This window comes from Akebia trifoliata, chromosome 16, assembly GCF_017979445.1.
Source record: "Akebia trifoliata isolate Shusen 1 chromosome 16, ASM1797944v1, whole genome shotgun sequence".
NCBI classification, from domain to species: domain Eukaryota; kingdom Viridiplantae; phylum Streptophyta; class Magnoliopsida; order Ranunculales; family Lardizabalaceae; genus Akebia; species Akebia trifoliata.
Window position 1 is genome coordinate 21,186,830 of NC_141390.1, and position 26,917 is coordinate 21,213,746.

A 26,917-nucleotide genomic window follows, 5' to 3' on the forward strand; every position below is an offset into this window, starting at 1 on the left:
GATGCATATGTGATTGAAACAGTTGGGCCACCAACTTGGGATCCATTTCAATCTTTTGACGATCTTTAATTTATTCGTTTTTGTTTATTGGTGTTGTCTAAGTAATTCAAGTTAACAGAGTCGATATACATATACTTCTAGCTTGAACTAGAGTCCTATAAGAAGAAAAAAAAAAAGTAATTTTGTTTGACTATGAGTCTCTGGATGCGAAAATTTTAAGTTTCTTGATCTAATTAGGAATTTGAATTCATCTATATATGCAATACAAATATCCACTATCAATCTCTGGATGCGAAAATTTTAAGTTTCTTGATCTCCAATCGAATGGGCTAATTGGTTCTATACCTTAAATACTTTAAAAAACTGCACAAACTTATTTCCATATATTTTTAGACAATATTTTCACTTAGAAAATTTTAATCCTGTTCAATTTCTAAAACATGCTCAATGGAAACTCCCTGCTTTGCAACTCAATTTCCACACCTTAAATAAAGTTTTGTACTACTAATTTGACTCCACTTCCCTAATCTAGTCGTACTTAACCAAAATAGCACATTTTTTTTTTGAAAAAATGTAAAAAATCAAAACTTTCCCCATCCTAATATTAAGAATCAGCCATCTTACATAGTTGCAAGTTACATCATCTAAGACAATATTTGCCAATTCACAGGAATTAAGTTACAATATTATTTGAGATAACATCCTATGGTAAATTAGTAATAGACCAACATCAAACTAATTCAAATCCTTAGCTCACTTCCATTAGACCAAGGAACTAAGAAACATGTTTTAGTGAATTTCGTCATCCATTCCTCTTCCAGAGTTGAGAGGAGAACCTTTCCAAGATTTGGAATTAGTCTCATTCTGTACGAACTACATCTGTTTAATTGACACAATTTCAATTTACATTTTGAAGATAATTTTCCAAGACATGTTAAAGATTCAAAACTTGACAGAATTGTAAGGAACTTCTATTCTATTCCTATGTAAAGTACCGTGTAAATGTAAATTTCTTTACAGATTTTCTACAAATCAGTTAAACCACAATTCCTACATCCTTGTGCTGATGAGATTGTACAGCTAGTCCTTGCAAGGTTTTATACAAAGAAGGTTGAGAAAGTGTTTGGAAAATCTGACAGAGGTATCAACTACTAATGTAACATTGACTCTTTTTTTTCCCAAGCTCGTAACTGTTGGAAAAACTCCAACCAATGTAATTTTTCAACTATTAAGTGTCGCAGCAGTTGAAAAAAACTAACTCAAGTTCTAAGAAAATCCAATCCTCCTACTCAACTTTCTCAAAAAATGTTTCATTCTAAAATTTGAGTTCTCCTTACAAGATTTATTTTAAGTTTGATAATGTGTATTCAAGTTCATTTCGTTGTTATGCCCATTGGTTCGTTCAAATTTTAAAAATTTCATTTTTTAAGTGATAAGCTATGTTGAATTAGACAAAAACACGGTGTTTGTTCATTAGGAAACAATGACTCTCATCTTGACACAACGATGAAGAAGTTGTTCAAGTAATGTTAATTATGGTAAGGAACAATGTCGTGGATAAAAAATAAAACTAAAAGCATCCAAGAAAAACTCATCTCATTGCATCCATTTAGTAGAAAACAGTATCTTAGTTTGATCCATTGAAAAAGAGGTAGCGGTTAGAATATCTGCATAAGTGGGGGAAAAAACAAGGTTGTTTCACTTACGTATATTTGAAGTTTGATCTGATGCTTAAAATTAAATAGATAAATACATATGACTGATAATATACAAAAATAAAAATGGATTCCTTCTTTGTATAAGAAATTTGATATCTAATCATATTAAAAAGAGGATGCATGTCATGAAACTAAAAGGAGTAAAAAGGAACCCCAAGAAGTTTGATACGCTGTTGGCTTCTCTGTGTACATGAGATATGAGCTCCTTAATCTTTTTCCAATACAGATAATTATCTTTGCAACTTCCATTGCTCTCCATGGGATTGACTTCAGTCCCTTAATCAAGGAAGCAACGACAGTGAAGTTGGAAGAAGCTCAAATATTTGTAAAAATGAGTCTTGCGATCAATGCAATCAACATCTATAGGATGAGTCAGGACATGCTCTGCCATTTTCCATGTAGAGAAAGATTATACTTCAATATATGTTAAGAAATTCTTACACCCGAAACCTTACAATATAGAGATTCTAGTAAGGACTTCTAGTCAATTAGCTCATGCCATGCTTTTCTATCATATATTTTTATCTTTCTTTTTGTTGGTAAGATTAAATTGAAGTCAAAGAGACGACTTCTTTTATTAACAAATGCTACTGATTACAACATCTTATGAAAATATTTCAAATAACCTTGGCAACAATATTGTTCATTTGAAGAAAAAAAAATTTACTACCTTTCTTCATCTTCTATTTGGCGCTTGAAGTCTGTGAATCCTCTTCAACTTTTTGCCCCGCCTACATCGTTCCCCTTCAAGAGTCCTCGTGAGCCATCCATTTTCCTTCCAGAAGATAGTATATCCAAACACAATGCCAATAACTACTCCACATCCACAACCCATCAACATAAATTTCTAATCAAAGCCACTTGCAAAGGTGGAATCCTTGAATTATGGAAAAGTTGTCGGTGGCGAACTCGTATTGGTATCTCTGCATTATCTTGATAATGGAAATCCACATAATCCTGGATTACCTTCATAAGAAGTATTTGAAAATGTATTAAATTGTCTGCCTTGTGGTATGCTTCCAACAAGGAATGTAAGAAGAAGTAATGTGAAAGGTTCATCACCCCAAGGAATGTAAGAAGAAGTAATTCCCGAGGAATCTCTCGCAAGAGCTTGTTTAGCGAGAGATCAAAAGATTAAAGTTGAGTCAAATTTCCTAGCGATGATGGGATGTGGCATATGATGTCATTGTGAGACAAATTTAGTAGAACAAGAGATTTGAAATCTCCTATCACTAACTTGGTAAAGATTTTCACTAGTACCATTTGTTATCCTTTGTATGAGAGAATAATTGAGAGATTATAATACTAATTATTACCTCCAAGATACAATTGGGATGCATTCCCGACCATCATCATGGCTTTCCAGCTCTGAAAGTATTTTGCGGGCAAAGGTCTTTCAAAAACGATAACTCTTTGCAATCGCCAAGTTTTGCCGGTATCTGTCCACTTAGATTGTTTATGGACAAATCCAAAACCTTAAATTTGATATCCTTCCAATCTCATCTGGTATCTTCCTGGAAACTCTATTATTAAACATGATCAAGGAGTCGAGATTAAGAAGAAGCCCGATTTCAGGAGGGAGTATTCCTACCAAGTTATTGTCACTGAGTTTCAAGAATGAGAGTCGGGTCCAATTGGACAGAAAGAATGGGTAGATTTGACCAAATAGTTTATTGTTACTGATATCGAGGTATAAGAGTTGGGTTAGGAAGGCCTAGGAAAGAGGCAAAGGACCAGAGAGGTTGTTGAATGATAGGTCGAGGAACATAAGGTTGGTAAAATCCAAGCTCATTGGGAATGCTGGATTGTGTTTAGTGTATTTGGAGCTGGTTGGGGATTTTCTTTGGGTTAATTATTGTTTGCATGTTTTTCAAGGAGAGGCCTGTTATTGATTACTTCGTGGTGGATGCTTATGTTAACCAAATCAAAGGAAGTAGCTCAAGGTGACGTGGAAGTCTCTATCTGTGTAACCTTGATATGAATGGTACTGTAATGGGGATTAGTTCTCGGCTTGGATTTGATAAATTTTGAATGGCCTAAGAGCCCTTCCTTGCCTGGGTCATACGATTCAAATTCAAGCTTGCTAGGGCTAATTTCACTATTTAATGGATTTTATATCTTGATGTCACATGGTGATCTTTATTTTTTGCATTTTATCTTAGTTTTCTGTAATTTTTTTTTCAATTTATCCGTTTTACTCTTGTAGATCTTGTCTAGAAACATTAACAAACCGGATTCTCGTTCAGCCTTACTACCAAACATGCGAATGAAGAACCGATCAAAAAAAAAAAAAAAAACAATGTGAATGAAAATGTCCGTTTCTTTGGTTATGTCTTCTATTCTTGTATGTGGAGGGTTGTCGTGGATTCAACCCAGATCTTTTGAGATCCGTTAACGACCCGCATGACCTGTTTAATTGGTAATGTGTGGGGTTTCCCCACCATTACTGGGGGTCTGGGGGCTTCGCCCCCAGGCAAAATATTGAGCCCATTTGGTTTGATTTTGGATCTGACCCGTTTAACCTCTTTGTAACCCTAAGTATATAAAGGGTAAGAGATGAAACCCTAAAGGGTAAGAGAAACATACGAGAGACAGAGAGAAATTGTAACCGTGTTTTTCTTTAGTTAATATAGTGAAATCACCGTTTTCGCCCGTGGACGTAGGTTGGTTCTTTGACCGAACCACGTATATTTTGTGTCGTGTGAGATTCTTGTGTTCTTACTTGATTTATACTTCGGATCATAGGGTTTAGTCTAACAGTTTCAAAAATATTTTATTTTGTCTTGACTTCTAATCTTATTTTTGGCTTCTAATCTTAGTTATCATGGTTGAAGAACTAGGATTTATGTTCTTTTATTAGTTTTTAAGAAATGTATAATCTACGTTTTCATTTCTTCAATGTGCAATGAGATTCTTTCATTGTTAGATTGGGTTGATGGTTGCAATTTTAGAGATTTAGGTGTTATTCTTGTAATCTTTTTCAGTGTGTGTTGTATAGTGTCATTTATGATGATTGAAGAACTAGGGTTAATAACAGATGGACAGTTGGTATCTTGTTGTCAAGTTATAAACATTTCAGAATGGGTCCCTTTTACAAGCAGACATCTCTAGGTTACGTCTTTCTCTTCCTAAGTGTCATTTTCCCCCCGTATTTTCTCTCATTTTGGTGGTGTTTATGCAAATATTTACGTGAATCTGACTCCTTTCATCTATGCAGAACCCGAGTTAGTGGTTAGTTATCTTCAGACATCACAATCTTCAAAAGAGTTATTGAAGGAACAGGTTGCTTGTTTGCTTGTTTGTAACATTTTAGCTTCCTAGGGAAGACCATCGTTGCACATACTGATTTTAGTTTCCATTTGATATCAGCTTCAAAAAGCAAAGAAAAAGAAGGTTGCATTCATTGTGACATTTGCAAAACGAGAGTAGGAGATAGCAGAATTGGAGGTGATCCTGCAATGAATCTTATGCATGATTGTTAAATTTAATTTCTTCTAATCTCTCTCCTTTAGTGGGTTATTTGGAACACAAACATATTTTAATTCAACTAGTTTTACAAATAACTAGCTAACTTCATCACTTTTGAGTTAATTCCACAAGTGCTAGTCAATCACATTTTTGGGGAAATTGTTATTATGTCAAAAAAATTCGTACTCTTTCTTTACCTTCACACACACAAAGCTTGTATAGTATTTTATGGACAAAACTTTCCCAATGCGAACAAGGAATCGTGTTTTTCTATGTATTTCCTCTAGTTTGCTGCACTATTGCTTATCTAATTTTTCGAAGAAACCATTATCCAGCCTGAATTTTTTTCCCTTAATGTTTGGTTGTCCAATAGAATTTCCTTTTGTGATTCTTCATACATTAATATCAAACTTTGTTTATAAATTTCCAACTATACATGAAGAATTTACACGTTTAAAGGTGTATGCTTGGTACTCCCTAGTAGATTAATTTCTGTGAAAGCCAGTATACCGCTCTTTTATACTCTCTTATCTTTAAAGATGGATACAATAGCTTCATGGCCATCATGTGAAATATCCTACTGTCATGTGTTACAGCTATGTGGATCTAATAGGCCATTGTCATGACTGTGGTCATGTAAAACTCATAAGCTCATCTGGTTGACATAGTGTTGTTATTTAAAATTAGCTAGTAAAATTATTTGAACAGAGTGTGATAATGTTTTGTAGTGTGAATGCTGTGTTTTATTCTAATTATGGTGTGATAATTAATTGAAGTATAATAAGTAAAATGTGGGATGCCAATAGCATTTCCTAAGAAATTGAAGTGTGATAAATGAAATTTGGGGTGCCAATAACAGGTGTTTTTCTTTATATAATTGTAGGTTTTATTTTGAAACGAAAAGTTTAATAAATTTTTTTTACAACATTAGAGTCAGTTTTGAACCGCCTAAAATAAAATTTATTTAAAAAAAAAATTGTTATTAGGGGCAGTTTTAATCCGTCGAGTGTAATTCATATATTTAATTATAGAAGTTAATCCAAGACAATTTTAAATCACCTCTAAAAATCTAACAATCACCTTAAATCACATTAATTAGAGGCGGTTTTCAAACCATCTCTAAAAATATAACCACCACCCTTAAATAACATTAATTAGAGATGATTTAAAATAACCCTTAAATTGTTATTATTAGTGGTGGTTTTGTAACCGCCATTACTTAGCCACTAAAAGTAATTGAAGACACCACTATAGTGGATGTATGACTAAACCACCCTTACATATATTGTAGGCAATTTTCAATAGTTTGGTGGCAATTTAAAACCGTCACAAAAAGCTTCATATTCTGTAGTGCTCGACTCACGCGGTTACCTAATCTTGCCATCAACTATATTTTGTGCGTTTTAACTAGACATACTTTTGAATTGAACCAAAAATTTGATGGTCTTGGGATGTCATTAAGAATGATTAAGTTGGATCGTCAAGACACTGGGTCTAGTTGATAGAAGTTCGTCTCTACCATTGACAACCTACTGATTGAATTTGATTTGAATTTGGGTCCTACTTCTCAATTTATTTTTTGCTTTAATTGATTGTCAATGGGCAGGGTATCGCATCGAGACTTGAATGATTGATCGGTATTCGGCTCGTCAGCAACCCAAGAATTTCTAAAGCATGCACCAGTATTGTCTTTTATCACTCAAGCAATGATGAGTTTAGAATCGTTACTCCACTGGGTCATTACTCGATTGAAAGCAGGTCGACTTTGATTTTGAAAAGTTTGATGAAATCGAGACCTTTTGCAATTTCAAATTTTAGGTGGCCAGTGGAATTTCCCAACGTTTGATGGGCTTGCTTAAAATTTCAAGTTTCCCAAGTTATTTGAACCACTTTTTGGTGTTTTGAAATGCTTTCATGATATTCTGAGGTCCTAATGTGATTTCGTTTTTTTAGAAGAAAAAAATTCATAATTTTCAAAAACTTGATGGATGAAATAGTAAATTAGTCAGCACCATGGCGTCCGTCTCGTCGAGACTCAAGATCTTCGATTTGATTAGTCCCGGGCTCAAATCGGAGTTGAGATGGGCTAGGGATCTCAAATATACGAAAATCGAGGAAAAGGGCCCACACATGATTTTTTGTTTATGCAAATTTCACAAAATTTCTTTAAAATTTTTGGGGATTTGAGCCGCTTCCATGTTGGACACAACAGAAAGGGCCACAGTTCAAGTTTTAGATTGATTGGGTTTGAATCCGATTTTGAAATGGGCCTCACTCAACAAAAGAAGAAATAAAACTCAAAAGTGATTAAGAATTGAGAAGCATCAATTTGTAAATCACTTTTAACGAGGTTAGAAGTTTCAGATTGGTTAAAAATCTGATCAATCTGAAACTTTTAAGCCATATATATCTGTTCTTCATAATAAAAATTATGTTTTACTCAATAACTTGGTTGAAATGTCTCACCTAACTTGGTGCATTTTCGAGCTGATGAGGTGGTTGGATGATTCCATGAGATTGAGACACCTTGAAATCCAATTCACTTTGACTAATTTTAAAATTATGGTCAAAGTCAACTCTCTATTCTTATTTTCCTTTTTTTTTTTCACTGGTAGAAAAGAACCTCAACAATTCGTCTTCTTCTGGTAAGAGTTCAGTTTTTGTTGAATTGAGGATTAAAAAAATTGTTTTTTATTTTTATTTATTTTTTGAAGCACTTAAGCTCCATTGGTTCTCAGAAAAAAGTTTCTTGGAAAAACTTTATGCTAGAGTTTTAGTTTTTTTATAAGTAATTTTGTGCTAGAAAATGATTTTTCTCTATTTGGTTGAGATCGGAAGAATCCCTGGATAATTGTGGAAAAGAAATTCCACCATTTCATATTTTAAAAAAATGAAGCAATAGCCTGAAATTTAATTTCTCATTATCTTACTAGTGTTAAAAAAATCTGTTTTTCAATAAATCAAAAGTTGATCCCCTATGATTTGGTATATTTTCATGTTGACCCTTAACCTTTTGAGAATTTCACGATGTTAACGTTCCAATATTACTATTTTAGCATCTCATTTATAATGAGAAATTCTATTGCCACGCCAACTTTGACTAACGCCACCCCAATTCATAAGTAAATATGGGATTTTTTCCTAAACTATGCGCAACTTATATTAAAATTCTGATTTTAATACACCGTTCGTTTTAATTCCCAAAACATGTTTTTTCAGTTAATTCATCACTTTTATAATCAATGAATTTGTTAATAAATTACCAACGAGATCATTGACATGAAAAAATAGTTGGTATTTTATCAACGAATTCATTGATATTAAAAGTGATAATCTCATAAGTTCGTAGATTATAAAAAAGACGAATTCAATTGGAAAAACATGTTTTTAAGAATTAAAATGAATTATGTACCGAACTCAGAATTTCGTCAATTTCATGGCACAAAATGGAGATTCACTCTATGTGAGTCACCAAATAATGAACAGGCAGTTTGGCCGGCATTAGCAAGGTTGGTGTAGCAATAGAAGCTCTCTTTATAACTTTATTATTTATTATTGAAAAAAAAAAAATACCCAAACTAAATAAAAAATTATTTTGGTGATTCTTCCGATCTCAACTCTTGAAAATATAGGTTAAAATTATATTTATTTTAACAAAGAAGACTCTTTGTATTTCACCCAAAAAAAGATTTCATCTTTTAATTCCGCCAAAATCCTTCTTGTTCTTGGGTGGGGGTTTGTGTTTTGAAGTATATAGAAATTTCGGGTTGAAGATGACTTGTTTAAGGGATTTTCTGTTGGAGGTTGAAGATGAGGGCATGTAAGTCATTTATTTAACTACATGATAGAAGACTTAGGTCAAGAAGCATGACATCGTTTTGAAAAAACAGGGGTATCTCCAATATTGACCAAACCGTAGGGGTATGCCTAAATCTCCAATATTGACTAATATTATCCCACGGGCACACTGATTCGACTCTCCTGACTTGACACACTGATTCGACTCTCTTGACTCGATAAGTTCAAAAATCGTAAATTTGTATGCCTCGGGATTCAAACCTACACTTTCCCATAAAAAAATGTATCTCGAGGGAATTATATAGATCTACAATTCCCAAACTTGTCAAGTCAGGAGAATCAATTAAGTGTGCCACGAGGGATGGTCAGATTGCCACAACTCTTTTAGGAAAGTTATTATTTTGAAAATTTTCTATTTGTGTGAAATTGTTATATGGATAGAAATTGGGTATAATTAAGATTTAGAGTCTATTTAAAAAGGTTTTTTTTTTTTTTTTTTTTGTTTTGTGCCATTCTCACATTTCTGACATGAAGTTGTAGACATAACCGTAGATACTTTTTACTTGTATCTCGAGGAGACAATCTACCGTCACATCAGCACAATAACAATCAAATCACAGTCCCCCAAAGATTTTCCTTTGAGAAAATAGAATTGGTTTCTTCAGATTTTATTGATGTAGGTAATTATTTCTTTGTACTTTTCACTCTATTTTATTGAGAGCGCATCATGACTAGAATTGGAAAACTAGTGAGAAAATATTATTAGAGTTAAAAGTGCTAGTATTGCAATGAAAAATGACTTTTATATGAACTTTCAGTTCGATTGATTAATTATAGTTGTTGAAGTAAAATTTAAATAACCAAACATCTAAATTCTGTGTTCGAGGTTCATGATCAAGACGTTATAGTTTGAAGTTTGAACCCATACACCAAATGGTATCCCACTGACTCTCTTAGAATGATGAACTTGAACAAAATTCATATATATTTGTAGCATAGTGAAGGCTATAAGATGTCATCAAACACTTCGCAAGTGTAATACATATAATATTGAAGACAAGTCGTATATTTGAGAGTGCTTTTCATTACAGGAAGCAGTGATCAATCAATACCAAGGGGGATGGTTCAATAGGAATCAATCTATACCAGACTCAAGAAATTTTAGAGCAAAATTTGGAACATTTTAATAATGACTTCGTCGTTTTCTATTCCCTTAGACACAAATTACATGCAATTATAAAGATCCTACAATATATATATATATATATATATATATATTATATATATATATATATATATATATATTTTTTGTACATTATGATTTAGCTTAGTAAAGAAAATTAATATAAATATATGGTAAACATTTTGTATCGACACCATAATATATTTCAATTTAAAGATTGAAATGAACAGTGTTCCTCTATGGTAATAATTGTGGCCTTTTCTCTTAATAATTTTGTAATTTTCTCAAGAAAAAAAACTCTTTTGATCTTAGCTCAGTTAATTGACATATTGGGATGCAACTTTGAGATATATTGTTCAAGTCCAATTTACCAACGACCCAAAAAAATAAAAATAAAAACTGAAAAAAAAAAGGAAAAAAAAGAAAGAAAAGAGAACATAAGCCCATTTTAGCAAAATGGATAGGTAGATTAGAAAGGGTTTTCAATATGTCGGATTAGACCCAAAATCCAATCTATTTTGATTCGATAACTTTAGATATGGACCAAGGATTTGGGTTCCGATGATTCAATTTGATAGAATCATAGCTGCTCTTGATCAACAATGCCCCAATTCGATGTATTCAAATCCCCATAAAATGTATATATAAAAAAAAAATTATGGAAATGATTTAGCATGTGCATGGTGGAGCTAAAGATTACATTAATTCTTATAACTTATAATGGTTAAATTAACATCAGAATTAGATATTCTCTTGCTTGATCATTAGGAAAATAAAAACATTAGAACTAATTAATTACAAGATAAAGAAATAACCATCCACTCTTATCTTCTCTCCATCATGTCCCAATGGGCATGTTCTGAACAATACAACAATCAAGAGACGACTTCATTAAGAAAATATTATCAATAATAAATAAATAAAATTTTAATGAAAATGCATGAAGAAAAGGCTTTGATGAAGTTTGAGAGGTGCTAAGGTTGGCAGGTTATTTATTTATTTTTTTGGAAATAATTGCAATATGTGGGATATGTGATAGAAATGAGCCTTAATGTTGGTGCCACTTCAAAAAATTGAATAATCTATGTATAATTTAGGAAGGTTTGGTACCATATTGTGTATTAAAGGAATTTAGCAATACTTTGATTGAGGGCCTGCATTAAATTTCATTGGATTTGATTACGAGAACCCTAATAAGATTTATATCGAAAATGAGTCAAGTTTTGTGACTCATGTAGAAAACACATGATCTTGGCAACGGTTAGGATTTATATGTAGAATTGGGATAAAATGACTCCCCCACGTGGCATACTCAATCGTCTCCCCCTGACTTGACATGTGCTTGAGCCGTAAATTTGTACTCCGCAATTGTGTATCCCGAGGAGTACAGATCTACGGTTCAAGCGCATGTCACATCAAGAGGATTCAATTGAGTATGCCATGTGGGGGAGTCATTTGATTGTTACTCTTTATATTTATGCTTAGCACGTTTCTTGAGAATGCTTATCCCGAGGATAAATCAATCCCGACTATTAGATTTCGTGTTTACAACATTGGGATATTGTATTCTACATGAGTCATATGAACTTGAACCATAGATAATAATTAATGGAAAGAAATCTAAGTAGAAGTAAATCTTATCAATCTAATCTAAAATAATACTAATCCAATAAAATCTTGGGAAAATGACCTCAAAGACCAATTTTTTGAAAATATGTATCAAAAAGTCCCTCTTGAAAAAATATGGACTCTTTAGTACTTATATTATCAAATATTATTCTAAAAATAACTTTTGAAACAAAAACGCCGTAATTACCCTATCAACGAATTTTGAGGTTTAAAGAAACATGTTTATTCGAGAATATTTGAGTAAACCTATGTTTCAAAATTAATGACATGCCACTTGACTATGATCATCTCTTTATATAACAATGAAAAAAAAATCATTGTTTTCTCTTTTCAAAACTAGTGATTTTTAACTCACATAGATGAGTATGGTTATAATCATCATCAAACTAATTTGATCTATGTATATTAGATTTATTAAAAGATATCAATATGTAAAACTTGACTTGAATGTTCATCAAATTGATTCAACTAAAAAATTAGCAAGTCTACTTAAATGAGTCAAATAAAATTATATTGAATTTATAAATAGATTTTAATAAATAAAAATATTTATTTTTTTATTTTCATAAAAATATTAATAACAAAATAAATAGATCAAGTTTTTTATTTGACTCCGTATATTTTTAGATTAAACCACTTTATATTTTTAGATCAAATTGAGAATTTCTATTGGCACCCCAAATTTTACTTATTCTCAACCTATTGCTTATTTTCTTTATTGGGTGAATCTCCAGTTCGTGAGATGAATATGACGAAATTCCGGGTTCCGTACACTATTCATTTTAATTCTCAAAACATGATTTTTCAGTGCATTCATCACTTTCATAATCTACGAATTCGTAATTTTGTCACTTTTAATATCGACAACTTCGTAAATGAAATACCAGTGATTTTTTAATATGAGCGATCTTGTTCGTTATTTATCAACGAATTTGTTGATTATAAAAGTGACTAATTAATTGGGAAAATATGTTTTGAGAATTAAAATGAACAGTGTATCGAAACCGAAAATTTGACACAAGTTCCACACATTCTAGGAAAAATCCCTTCTTTAATTTTAATTTGGGGTGCCAATAACAAGTCTTTTTCTTTTTATAATTGCATGTTTTATTTTGAAACGAAAATTTTAATAATTTTTTTTTTTACAACATTAAAGATAGTTTTGAACCGCCTAAACTAATATTTATTTAAAAAATTTTTTGTTATTAGGGGTGGTTTTAATCCGTCGGGTATAATTCATCTATTTAATTATAGAAATTAATCCAAGACAGTTTTAAACCACCTCTAAAATTCTAACAATTGCCTTAAATCACATTAATTAGAGGCGGTTTTGTAACCGACGTTACATGGCCACTTAAAGTAATTGAAGACACCATTATAGTGGGCATATGACTAAACCGCCCTTACATGTATTGGAGGCGATTTTCAGTAATTTGGTGGCAATTAAAACCGCCACAAAAAGCTTCATATTTTGTAATGCCCGACTCACTTACTTACGCGGTTACCTAATCTTGCCATCAACAATATTTGGTGTGTTTTAACTAGACATACTTTTGAATTGAACCGAAAATTTGATGGTCTTAGGATGTCATTAAAAATGATCAAGTTGGATCGTCGAGACACTGGGTCTGGTTGACAAAAGTCCATCTCTACCATTGACAACCTATTGATTGACTTTGATTTGACTTTGAGTCCTACTTCTCAATTTATTTTTGCTTTAATTGATTGTCAATGTGCAGGGTATTGCATCAAGACTCGAATGATTGATTAGTATTCGGCTCGTCAGCAACCCAAGAATTTCTAAAGCATGCACCAATATTATCCTTTATTACTCTAGCAATTGATGAGTTTAGAATCGTTGCTCCACTGGGTCACGAATCGATTGAGAGTAGGTCGACTTTGATTTTGAAAAGTTTGATGAAATCAAGACCTTTTGCAATTTCAAATTTTAGGTGGCCAGTGGAATTTCCGAACATTTGATGGGCTTGCTTAAAATTTCAAGTTTCCCAAGTTATTTGAACCACTTTTTAGTGTCTTGAAATGTTTTCACAATATTCTGAGGGTCCCGGTGTGATTTCGTCCTTTTAGAAGAAAAAAATTCATAATTTCCAAAAACTTGATGGTTGAAATAGTAAATTCATCAGCACCATGGTGTCCATCTCGTCAAGACTCAAGATCTTTGATTTGGTTAGTCCTGGGCTCAAATCGGAGTTGAGATGGGCTAGGGATCTCAAATATACAAAAATCGAGGAAAAGGGCCCACGCATGATTTTTTGTTGTTGCAAATTTCACAATATTTCTTTAAAATTTTTGGGGATTTGAGCCGCTTCCATGTTGGACACAACTCAAAGGGCCACAGCTGAAGTTTTAGATTGATTGGGTTTGAATCCGATTTTGAAATGGGCCTCACTTAACAAAAGAAGAAATAAAATTCAAAAGTGATTAAGAATTGTGGACCATCAATTTGTAAATCACTTTTGACGAGGTTAGAAGTTTCAGATTGGTTGAAAATCTACTCAATCCGAAACTTTTAAGCCATATATATTTGTTCTTCATAATAGAAGTTATGTTTAACTCAATAACTTGGTCAAAATGTCTCACCTAACTTGATTCATTTTCGAGCTGATGAGATAGTTGGATGATTCCATGGGATGGAGGCACCTTGAAATCCAATTCACTTTAACTAGTTCTATTTTTTTTTTTTTTTTTTTTTTGAAGCACTTAACACAATGTGAAAAAAGCTCAAATTTGATGGCCCTGGCATCAAATATCATAAAATGCGACGGATAAAAGGGTCGAATTGGCATCGAATTTTTTATTGTCAAACTTTTTTTTTCGATAGGCCAAAACTGTCAAATTAATGAAGGATGGGAGAAATTCGACAGTTCTAAGCCGTCAAATCTGGGAATATCTAGAATTTCGATGGTCCTAGACCATCAAAATTCAGTTTCTAAATTTCTTGAGCCTTGGCCCGTCAATTTTTTCTATTGAATTTCCTGTTTTCACATAGTGTAAGCTCCAGTGATTCTCAGAAAAAAGTTTCTTGGAAAAACTTTATGCTAGATTTTTAGTTTTTTTATAAGTAAATTTGTGCTTGAAAATAATTTCATATTGTAAGAAAATGATGCAATAGCCCGAAATTTAATTTCTCATTATCTTACTAGTTTAAAAAAAATCTATTTTTCAATAAATCAAAAGTTGATCCCCTATGATTTGGTATATTTTCATGTTAACCCTTAACCTTTTGAGAATTTCACGATGTTAACGTTCCAATATTACTCAATCCGAAACTTTTAAGCCATATATATTTGTTCTTCATAATAGAAGTTATGTTTAACTCAATAACTTGGTCAAAATGTCTCACCTAACTTGATTCATTTTCGAGCTGATGAGATAGTTGGATGATTCCATGGGATGGAGGCACCTTGAAATCCAATTCACTTTAACTAGTTCTATTTTTTTTTTTTTTTTTTTTTGAAGCACTTAACACAATGTGAAAAAAGCTCAAATTTGATGGCCCTGGCATCAAATATCATAAAATGCGACGGATAAAAGGGTCGAATTGGCATCGAATTTTTTATTGTCAAACTTTTTTTTTCGATAGGCCAAAACTGTCAAATTAATGAAGGATGGGAGAAATTCGACAGTTCTAAGCCGTCAAATCTGGGAATATCTAGAATTTCGATGGTCCTAGACCATCAAAATTCAGTTTCTAAATTTCTTGAGCCTTGGCCCGTCAATTTTTTCTATTGAATTTCCTGTTTCACATAGTGTAAGCTCCAGTGATTCTCAGAAAAAAGTTTCTTGGAAAAACTTTATGCTAGATTTTTAGTTTTTTTATAAGTAAATTTGTGCTTGAAAATAATTTCATATTGTAAGAAAATGATGCAATAGCCCGAAATTTAATTTCTCATTATCTTACTAGTTTAAAAAAATCTATTTTTCAATAAATCAAAAGTTGATCCCCTATGATTTGGTATATTTTCATGTTGACCCTTAACCTTTTGAGAATTTCACGATGTTAACGTTCCAATATTACTATTTTAGCATCTCATTTACAATGAGAAATTCTATTGCCACACCAACTTTTCCTAACGCCACCCCAATTCATAAGTAAATATGGGATTTTTTCTAAAATATTCGCAACTTATGTCAAAATTCTAATTTTGATAAATTGTTCGTTTTAATTCCCAAAACATGTTTTTCCAATTAATTCATCACTTTTATAATCAATGAATTTGTTAATAAATTATCAACAAAATCATTGACATGGAAAAATAGTTGGTATTTTATCTACGAATTCGTTGATATTAAAAGTGATAATCTCATAAGTTCGTAGATTATAAAAGTGACAAATTCAATTGGAAAAAATATACAATAGAAGCTCTCTTTAAAATTTTATTATTTATTATTGAAACACAAAATCAAAAATACCCACAGTAAATAAAAAATTATTTTGGTGATTCTTCCGTTGTCAACTCTTGAAAATATAGGTTAAAATAATATTTATTTTAACAAATAAGAAACTCTTTGTTTTTCACCCAAAAACCCATAGGGGTATGCCTAAATTAAGAGTTCTATTAATTTTGGAAACTTTCCATTTGGGTATTTTAGGAAGAATCATGATAATCTAATTATCCCACGTGGCAGACTCATTCAACTCTCCTGACTTGACACATTGATTCAATTCTCTTGACTTGACCAGTTTAAAAATCGTAGATTTGTATGCCTCAGGTTTAAATCTGCACATTCCCATAAAAAAATGTATCCCGAAGGAATCATATAGATCCACGATTCCCAAACTTGCCAGGTCAGGAGAGTCAATTGAGTGCCGTTCTTACATTTCTAACAATTTGTGTGAAATTGTTATATGGTTAGAAATTGGGTATAATTAAGATTTAGAGTCTATTTAGAAGGGTTTTAATTTTTTACTGCCATTCTCGCATTTCTGACATGAAGTTGTGCACATAACCATAGATTCTTTTTACTTGTATGTTGAGGAAACAATCTACTATCACATCAGCACAATGACAATCAAATCACAGTCCCTCATGGATTTTCCTTTGAGAAAATAGAATTGGTTTCTTCAGATTTTATTGAAGTAGGTAATTATTTCTTTGCACTTTTCACTCTATTTTATCGAGAGCGCATTCATGACTAGAATTGGAAAACTAATGAGAAAATATCAATAGAGCTAAAATAAAAGAAAAATGAAGTTGCATTTAATTTAATTTAATTTCTTCTAATCTCTCTCTTTCAGTGGGTTATTTGGAACACAAACATATTTTAATTCAACTAGTTTTACAAATAACTGGCTAACTTTATCTCTTTGAGTTAATTCCACAAGTGCTAGCCAATCATGATTTTGGGGAAATTGTTATTATGTCAAAAAAATTCATACTCTTTCTCTACCTTTACACACACAAAGCTTGTATAGTCTTTTATGGACAAAACTTTCCCAATGCGAAAGAGGAATCGTGCTTTTCTATGCATTTGAAAAATACCCCTAATTTCGTCTAGTCTGCTGCACTATTGCTTATCTGAATTTTTGAAGAAACCATTATCCAACCTAAATTTTTTTTTCCCTTAATGTTTGGTTGTCCAATAGAATTTCCTTCTGTGATTCTTCATACATTAATATCAAACTTTGTTCATAAATTGCCAGCTATACATGAAGAATTTACACGTTTAAAGGTGCTTGCTTGGTACTCCCTAGTAGGTTAATTTCTGTAAAAGCCAGTATACCGGTCTTTTATACTCTCTTATCTCTAAAGATGGATACAATAGCTTCATGGCCATCATTTGAAATATCCTAGTGTCATGTGTTACAGCTATGTGAATCTAATAGGCCATTGCCTTGAGTGTGTTCATGTAAAACTCATAAGTTTGTCTGGTTGACATAGTGTGGTTATTTAAAATTAGCTAGTGAAATTGTTTGAACAGAGTGTGATAATATTTTGTAATGTGAATACTGTGTTTTATTCTAATTATGGTGTGATAAGTAATTGAAGTATAATAAGTAAAAAGTGGGGTGCCAATAACATTTCCTTAGAAATTGAAGTGTGATAAATGAAATTTGGGGTGCCAATAACAAGTCTTTTTCTTTATATAATTGCAGGTTTTATTTTGAAACGAAAATTTTTAATAATTTTTTTTTAAACATTAGAGACAGTTTTGAATCGCCTAGACTAATATTTATTTTAAAAAAAAAATTGTTATTAGAGGTGGTTTTAATCCGTCGAGTATAATTCATCTATTTAATTATAGAAATTAATCCAAGACAATTTTAAACCACCTCTAAAAATCTAACAATCGCCTTAAATCACATTAATTAGAGGCAATTTTGTTACTGCCGTTACTTGGCCACTAAAAGTAATTGAAGACACCACTATAGTGGGCGTCTGACTAAACTGCCCTTACATATATTGGAGGCGATTTTCAGTAATTTGGTGGCAATGAAAACTGCCACAAAAAGCTTCATATTTTGTAAGCCCGACTCACTTGCTTACATGGTTACCTAATCTTGCCATCAACAATATTTGGTGTGTTTTAACTAGACATACTTTTGAATTGAATTGAAAATTTGATGGTCTTGGGATGTCATTAAAAATGATCAAGTTGGATCATCGGGACACTGGGTCTGGTTGACAGAAGTCCATCTCTACCATTGACAACCTATTGATTGACTTTGATTTGACTTTGAGTCCTACTTCTCAATTTATTTTTGCTTTAATTGATTGTCAATGTGCAGGGTATTGCATTGAGACTCGAATGATTGATCAATATTCGGCTCGTCAGCAACCTAAGAATTTCTAAGGCATGCACAAATATTATCTTTTATTACTCTAGTTATTGATGAGTTTAGAATCGTTGCTCCACTGGGTCACAACTCAATTGAAAGTAGGTCGACTTTGATTTTAAAAAGTATCATGACCTTTTGCAATTTCAAAATTTAGGTGTCCAATGGAATTTCCAAACTTTTGATGGGCTTGCTTAAAATTTCAAGTTTCCCAATTTATTTGAACCACTTTTTGGTGTTTTGAAATGTTTTCACAATATTTTGAGGGTCCAAGTGTGATTTCGTCTTTTTAGAAGAAAAAAATTCATAATTTCAAAAAACTTGATGGATGAAATAGTAAATTTGTCAGCACCATGGCATCTGTCTCATCGAGACCCAAGATCTTCGATTTGATTAGTCCTGGGCTCAAATCGGAGCTGAGATGGGCTAGGGATCTCAAATATACAAAAATCGAGGAGAAGGGCCCACGCATGAGTTTTTGTTGTTGCAAATTTCACAAAATTTCTTTAAAATTTTTTCAACTAAAAAAATTAGCAAGTTTGCTTAAATGAGTCAAATAAAATTATACTGAATTTATAAATAGATTTTAATAAATAAAAATATTTATTTTTTTATTTTCACAAAAATATTAATAACAAAATAAATAGATCAAGTTTTTTATTTGATTGGGTATATTTTTAGATTAATCCTCTTTATATTTTTAGATGAAGTTGAGAACTTCTATTGGCATTCATCACTTTTATAATCTATGAATTCGTAATTTTGTCAGTTTTAATATCAACAACTTTGTAAATGAAATACCAGCGATTTTTTCATATGAGCGATTTTGTTGGTAATTTATCAACGAATTCATTAATTATAAAAGTGACTTAAAACAAACAGTATATCGAAACCAAAAATTTGATACAAGTTGCGCACATTCTAGGAAAAATCCCTTCTTTAATTTTAATTGGGGAGTAATAAGTAAAAGTTAGTGTGCCAATAACAACTCTCTATGTTTTCTGTGTACACGTGGCAGGTCACACCAACACGTTTGGACTTAGGACCACGGGCTGTATCTTAAATTCAGAAAGAAAAAAAAAGCCCAATTGGTTTTGTTAACCCAACAGCAATTAATTATTGTAAAATCCGCATCTTTTTCCCCTCAATTTCTTTGTTTAATTAATTAATTAATTTTGTTGTAATTTATCTGAAAATTTCTGGTGCTATTTTTTGTGGATTGAATGGATCGATATTAATTTGATCAGGATTAGTGTTAGGATTCTTAGTTTTGGTAGGAAGGAATAGGTATCGTGTTAAGGTTCAAAAATTCAATTGGGCTAAGAATATTTAGCATACCTATTGTCTGATTAGACGATTTTGGTCTCTTTTTATTGGAGCTGATTAGAGACAAGTCTCTTGGAAACAAATCTATTGAGAACCAAAACGATAGGAACCGAAAAAACCCAAGAACTGATCAGTTTAAAGAGAAGCTTTTTGACAGTTCTAGTTCTAGTTTGATTGATTTGAGAACCAGAACCGAAACCGAGGGTACCGGAACACAAATTAATGGTAATGGTTCTGTTTCCTATAAGAACTGACCCATTTTCCCCTTAATTCGTATCTGTGTTCACTATGTCAATCCACATTCTTTTCGGTTTTCTTCCTCGGTCTTTTAAGATCTTCAACTTGAATATTTCTTCTAATTGATGCCTTTAAGATTTGTTTTCTTAGGTTAAAATTCCGTACCATCTCGGAATGTCTGACTGATGAGTTTCGGTTTAGGAATCTTGACTATTATATTAAGAGAGATGCTATTGGCATCCCTACCGTGTTACATCCCAATTAAAATTAAAATAAACATTAAAAAAAAAATCAATGGCTTTGAAACTCTCTTCCCTCTTCTTTTTTTTTTTCGATTTCTATTTGCTAGATTTAAGATTTTATATGAGCCTCATCCTAACTATAAACAACCGCTGGAATTGTTTGAATGTGTTATAATGTTTTGTAATGTTGAGGAAATAACGTGAACCAAACTGCTGCAATGTTCGAATGGTGTGTTTTAATCTTTAATTAGGGTGTGATAAATAATTTAAAAAATTGGAGTGTAATGACTAAAAAGTTGAAATGCCAATAACAGCTCTCTATATTTAAGTTGTTCTTTGCAGCTGCTGTTAGTTTTTTTAGGACTTGAAATCCTGATTGCTCTTTTGCATATATTTACTGACAAAAACCATCCTTACTTCCAGGTTGCTATTCCAGTGGTTCCCACAATCAGGGTGTTGGTTACTTTTTCAAAATTTGAAGAGTTGCAACCATTGGGAGAGTTCAGCACACCTCCTTCAAGCCCTCAAGGCCGAGAGAGCCCGGCAATGGTGCAATCTTCGAGTTCTTCATGGCTACAATGGATTAAAGCTCCTTATCACCGTCCGAGCTCTTCTACGGCTTCTGGGTCCACCAGTCGGGTCGAAGATATTACCCATTTGCAATACCAACAGATTATTCTTGGATTACGGCCGAAGCAAAGAAAAAGAAAATGCAGGAAAAGAAGAGTAGCAAATCAAAAAAGTTAAAATCTCAAAATCAATGAAGATTGTCGCGTGGAGTCCATTTGTAAAGAGGATTTAGCCTACTAAGATTTTGGTTGCTTCTCTTGACATTGAAGCTATGATATCGTGTAGGAAAACAGTTGGGGACTGCCCTCGGCATATAAGCAAGCAAATTGAACTGTTGTAATTCTTGAACAATGTTTGTAACTAACATGATCACATGTTTGGTTTCTTTGGTACATTTTAGTGTATTTTCTACACCTATTGTAGTACTTCCATTGATGTTTGTCATATTTTGTTGGAGCATTCTTGGGGTGCATCATGAATCAGCAACAGAAATCTTGTTCAAGATTCGACTTCGTCTAGAGCTTTATCGCCTAGACTGATCCAATGCAATATTTTTTTCCGTCTCATTGTCCCAAAGAACAGCATCGATCAAATCATTGTGCTCGTTGGTAAGTATAACTTGATAAACGAAGTAAATCATGACAAGGTTTCATTTCCAAATTGATCAATGCCCTTGGAGAAAATATAGGTTGACCAATTCAAATTCCGAACAGGTTGAATCGTCCGAGTTTTCAAAAAATCAATCAATTTGAACAAGTTTTTAGTCTAGTCAAGGAAGTTCCCAATTCACATTGGCAAACTTGGTTTGGCATCCTCGAACTCAACTTAAATTTGACCAAGTTTTAAAACCATGGTCGAGAAAGTTACATGTTCGGTAGTTAATTTTCTTCAACTTGACAATTGACGTTGTTTCATGCATTTACATGTTTGGAACTATATGGATATTTCCATCAATTTTAGCTGAAAAGAAGATCTGATACTCCAGCCTCCGAGCAGAGAAGTCTTCAAAACTAGAACAACACGGCATGGTAGCACCAATGGGCAAAATTTGGTCAATTTGCCCGAGGCCTCAGACCTGAGCTTGGCTCATCGATCAGAGTCATTAGCCCAAGGCTTCAACCTAAGATTTTGGTTGGATCCAAGTCATTGGCCCAAGATTTGAACCAAAGGTTGGGTTGGATATGGGTTGGGTTCATGGTACCATCAATCCATATTTTTGGGTCCTACTTTTTAAGAGCTGCTATTGTCATCCCAACTTTTACTTATTACACTCAAATTTCATAAATTATTTTTCACACCCCAATTCAAGATTTAATCACATCATTTAAACATTAAAGAGGTTTGGCTCACATTATTATCTCAACATTACAACACCTGTTCAAACTTAGGGGTGCAACTTAATTAAGTTGAAACCGAGAACCAAATCAAACCATGAGTTTCAGATTGTTTTGGTTCGGTTTAAATTAAAATCGGTTCAGTTTCAGGTTTATAAAATAAAGAACCGATGAATTCGGTTCGATTCTCGATTTGAACTTTATAAATAACCGAACCGAACCGATAACCGAACTTAGAGTTCTTTTAAATAAAATTTAGATTTTTTAAAAACTCTCATCTCTTCTACTCTCGTCTCTCTCTCTGTCTCTGCGACTGCCGGCTACCGGCCTACGGGCGGATCATCTCTTTCTTGTCTCTCGTCTCTCAGTCTCTCTCTCTCTCTCTCTCTGCGGCTGCCGGCTGCCGGGCTGCGAGGCTGTGGGCAGATCATCTCTCTTTCGTCTCTCTCTCTCTCTCTCGCGTCTCTTGCAAGCAGAGGTGTGGTTGGCTGGCTGTGGGCTACGGATTGCCTGTCAACTCCGGCGACTGGAGGATCTCTCTGTCTCTGTCTCTCTCTCTGCAGCACAGATCTAAAATGCCCCCAATTTCTAAGTATCTTTGAGAAATAGGTTAGTATTTCTAACTATATTAATTTGTTGGGTTTTCCCTGAAATTATAGAGATAAGTTCTTTTAATTTTTTTTATTAAATAAATTTTTTATTTATGTAAAAATATATGAAGTTGTTTATTATCTAACACAAAAATTAATTAAAATTTTAAGAAATATACTGTTTTAGATGACATTATCAAACTCCAAAATTATGCATGAGCCAGTTTTTATTTTTTATTTTTTTATTAAAATTATTTGTTTAAGAAATTTTTGGCAACCCATGGAACCGAACCAAATTAAAGTCGGTTTGGGTTGGTTCGGTTTTAGACCAATTTGGTTCGGTTCTGGTTCTCATATAATGGAACCGACCTTGGTCGGTTCGGTTCTGATTTTGCTCTAAACCGAACCAACCCGAACCAAGTTGCACCCTAATCAAACGATTTCAATAATTGCTTACTATCATGATTAGGCTCATATAAAATCTTAAAGTAAAAAAAAATAACAATTTGAGAGAGAACTTCTATTGGCACTCAAACTTTTACTTATTCTCAACCAATTGCTTATTTTTTTTATTGGGTGAATCTCCATTTTGTGCGATGAATATGACGAAATTCCGAGTTCCGTTCACTATTCAATTTAATTCTCAAAACACGCTTTTCCAGAGCATTCATCACTTTTATAATCTATGAATTTGTGTTTTCGTCACTTTTAATATCAACAACTTCGTAAATGAAATACTACAATTTTTTCATATGAGCGATCTCGTAGGTAATTTATCAACGAATTTGTTGATTATAAAAGGGACTAATTCATTGGGAAATCATGTTTTGAGAATTAAAATGAACAGTGTGTTGAAACCGAAAATTTGACATGTTCTGGGAAAGATCCCTTCTTTATTTTAATTGTGGAGTAATAAGTAAAAGTTGGGGTGCCAGTAACAGCTCTCGATTTTTTCTGTGTACCAAAGCACCATTTTTTTTTTGTTTCATTCACATGGGATTCCTTCCCTTCTGTCCCTAATTTCCCGGATGAAAGGAGAAATTAAATTCAGAAAAAAAAGCCCAATTTGTTTTGTTAGCCCGACAGCAACCAATTAGTGTAAAATCCGCTTCTTTTTCCCCTCAATTTCTTTGTTTATTAATTAGTTAATTTTGCTGTAATTCATTTGTATTTGAATTTGATTTTACCTGATGGATTCGTTATTTTGAATTTAATCTGCATCATCTCATCTAATTGGAACAATTCTGGTGCTATTTTTTGTGGATTGAATGGATCGATATTAATTTGGTCAGGATTAGTGTTAGGATTCTTAGTTTTGGTTGGAAGGAATAGGTATCGTGTTAGGGTTCAAAAATTCAATTGGGTTAAGAATATTTAGCATACCTATTGTCTGATTCAATCTTATAGAGGAAATATATCATTTTGTTTCAATTTATGCTGCAAAGGGTATTGAAATTGGGTTTTAGGAATTTCAATTTGGTCAGGATTAGGCTTTGGATTCTTAGTTTTGGTAGAATGGAATTGGTATCATGTTATGGTTTGGGCTAGGGTTCAAAATTTTGATTGGGTTCAGAAATTTAGCACATCGATTCTCAATATGTAATTTTTTGTTTTTTATTTTTTTTTAATTTATGCTGCAAAGGGTATTGGAATTGGGTTTTAGTAGTTTCTAGTATTTGGTCATTGATTCTATTTATTTTTCTGATCAAAATCTGTATATTTGTCTTTGTTTTGTTGATTCATGCAGATTTCTCTTAAGAGAATTATCCTTGTTTTCCCATGATTATGGATGTGCATTGGATGATGAATGTTTGTCTAGTTTTGAATATTTTGGTTTGGGTCCTAATTTTGATTTCATGATCAAACAAATAATTCTTTGTTTTCCAACCTGAAATGGAGCCACAGTTGATATCATCATGCCCATCTTATTGTAAGAGTTTTGACTTAATAGTTATATTTGATATCTTGGGTGTGTGTTTCTCGGTTTTTTATTATGAATTTAGTATTGGATTGTGCTGGTGTAGAAGTGCTTCTATACTTTTTTGTTTGTTGGGATAATATGTTCTTCAACTTCACCTTTGTTCCCTGATATAAGTGCAGGTTTTTAGGACTCATTCATGATTTTGTGGTATAAGACATAGTCGTTAATGCTCTAGCTCAAGCCTTCATTATTCTTCAAAATTTTGTAGAAAGTGGAATATTTGTTACATTCATTGAAGCATTATTTGAGGCTTGGATTTTATAAGGATTTTCATCATCAGAACAACTCAAGGTTGTCATCTTTCACATATTTTTCTGATTAGTGGCATAAAAATTCAGAAGATATAAGGGGTATTGTTCAGAGTTTCCTCTTTGTGGTGAGTAGCCATGTTGTTTTTGTTAGTATGCTACCTTGATTTACTTGTGTATCTTATGGATTGTTCACATTTATTTCTTATTTTCTACCTAATTTTTTATTATCGCCTGCAAGAAAATATTTACATATGTAAATATGTAACAGCTATACGTACGGTATCTAATATTGATGGACGGTGAGAGTGATTTATGTTTGAATCACTATGGACATCGTCATATCCATTTTTTACCCAATCTCTAGCATAATGATATTAGAACACAAGATCACTGCATTAAGGAATATTAACATTAGTCTATGAAACAGCTATACTCAAACCATATTTTGCTGAATAATCTTCTACCCATTTTGTATCATTATGAACTAGATTTACAAAAGAGTTGCATGGACATGTTAGTAAAAATCTTTGCGGAACTATTTGCCATTGACCAGGAATAAGTTGATTTTTGAGTTATTAATTGGAATTTGGAAGTGGCACAGTCCTGCTTGTCTTCGGCACTTGGAGACCCACTTGAGTACTCCAAGTGGGACTATCATCCACATGAAGAATAACATTCTTATTAATGTTGTTAAATAGCTTATGCGAGTGTGTACGACTAGCACATGTTGTTTGCATATGCAGCAATTTTTTTTTTTTTTTTTGAAAAAATGCAAAAAATATTAAAAAATGCTAAAAAATTCCAAAAAAATACATCATAATTAAGCAATGCATAAATATCATACTTTCATTCATAAATCATAGTTCAGTCATACACCAAAACACACTTGTAAAAGACTAAAAATAATTAACTATAAAAAAAACAATCAGTCAAATAGCTAAATATTCACACAAATACATGAAATACTCATAGAAACATTTAAGTAATTAACTCTAATAGTTAGTTTGATACTTTACACAAGCATCCCTAATTCATTGTGAAACATCTCCACTAGGATTGTCGTTGTTGCTTCCTTTCCTGTCGTCATCACCCTCCTCTACATACACTTCATCCTCCTTAGTCTCTTCGTCTTCAGATCTCACCAATTCTTCATCTCCTTGACCTTGTACTACTTCGTCTTCACCATCATTTTCTTGTATTTCATCTTTGTCTTCTAATTGCCTCGAGTGTCGACCAGTGCCACTTCTTTTTTGGCTTGAGCTTTCTCCAGGTCTTGATGTCAGTGAGAAATCTGCTTTCTCCTCCACAGGCTCGTCCCGTGCATCAGTGATTCATGAATGATCTATGCCAAGATTATCAATAGAGATGGGATCATAGAAGCCAAGATTCTATTTTCTCATCTTGAATCATTTGTGAAATTTTTGGTTGTATTGTATGAACACCATCATTCAACTTCTTTTGTTCTAGTCTGTTTTTCTTTTTAGTTTGTGTTTGTTCAATAGACAACAAAATTTTATTTTTTGATCGATATATACACAACAATTTATAAATATTAGATACTTAAGTTATATTATTGAAAGAATGAAGTAAAATATTAAGTGTTTTACTTAGTTTAGTTCTTAGTTCTTACCATCTCAAATGTGCTACAATTGCGTTTGCAGTCCGATGTAGAACATGTTAGGCCAAGAATCCATATGGCCAACCTTTTCAAACATGGATCCTTTGTAATAAGATCAACTACATATGTCGGCCAGCAATCAGTTGTTGTATACATCAAAATACTACATTTAA

General features: G+C 32.6%; 1 protein-coding gene across 7 annotated transcripts in view; it reads left to right on the plus strand.

Annotated features, from left to right (window-relative positions):
• The window catches only part of LOC147382816 (uncharacterized), a 37,687-nt gene that overhangs the window by 5,731 nt on the left and 5,039 nt on the right, over window positions 1-26,917 (plus strand). The window contains exons 1-2 of one of the 7 annotated variants that reach the window (XM_086427465.1): window positions 22,603-22,913; window positions 24,995-25,251. The exons of 1 other annotated variant lie outside the window; for it this stretch is intronic. The gene's annotated coding sequence lies outside the window, so the exon portion shown is untranslated. Of the gene's footprint in view, window positions 1-22,601; window positions 22,914-23,157; window positions 23,993-24,844; window positions 25,252-26,917 lie in introns of those variants that run through there. 5 more of the 7 variants (XM_086427464.1, XM_086427470.1, XM_086427468.1 and 2 more) reach the window with 5 other exon arrangements.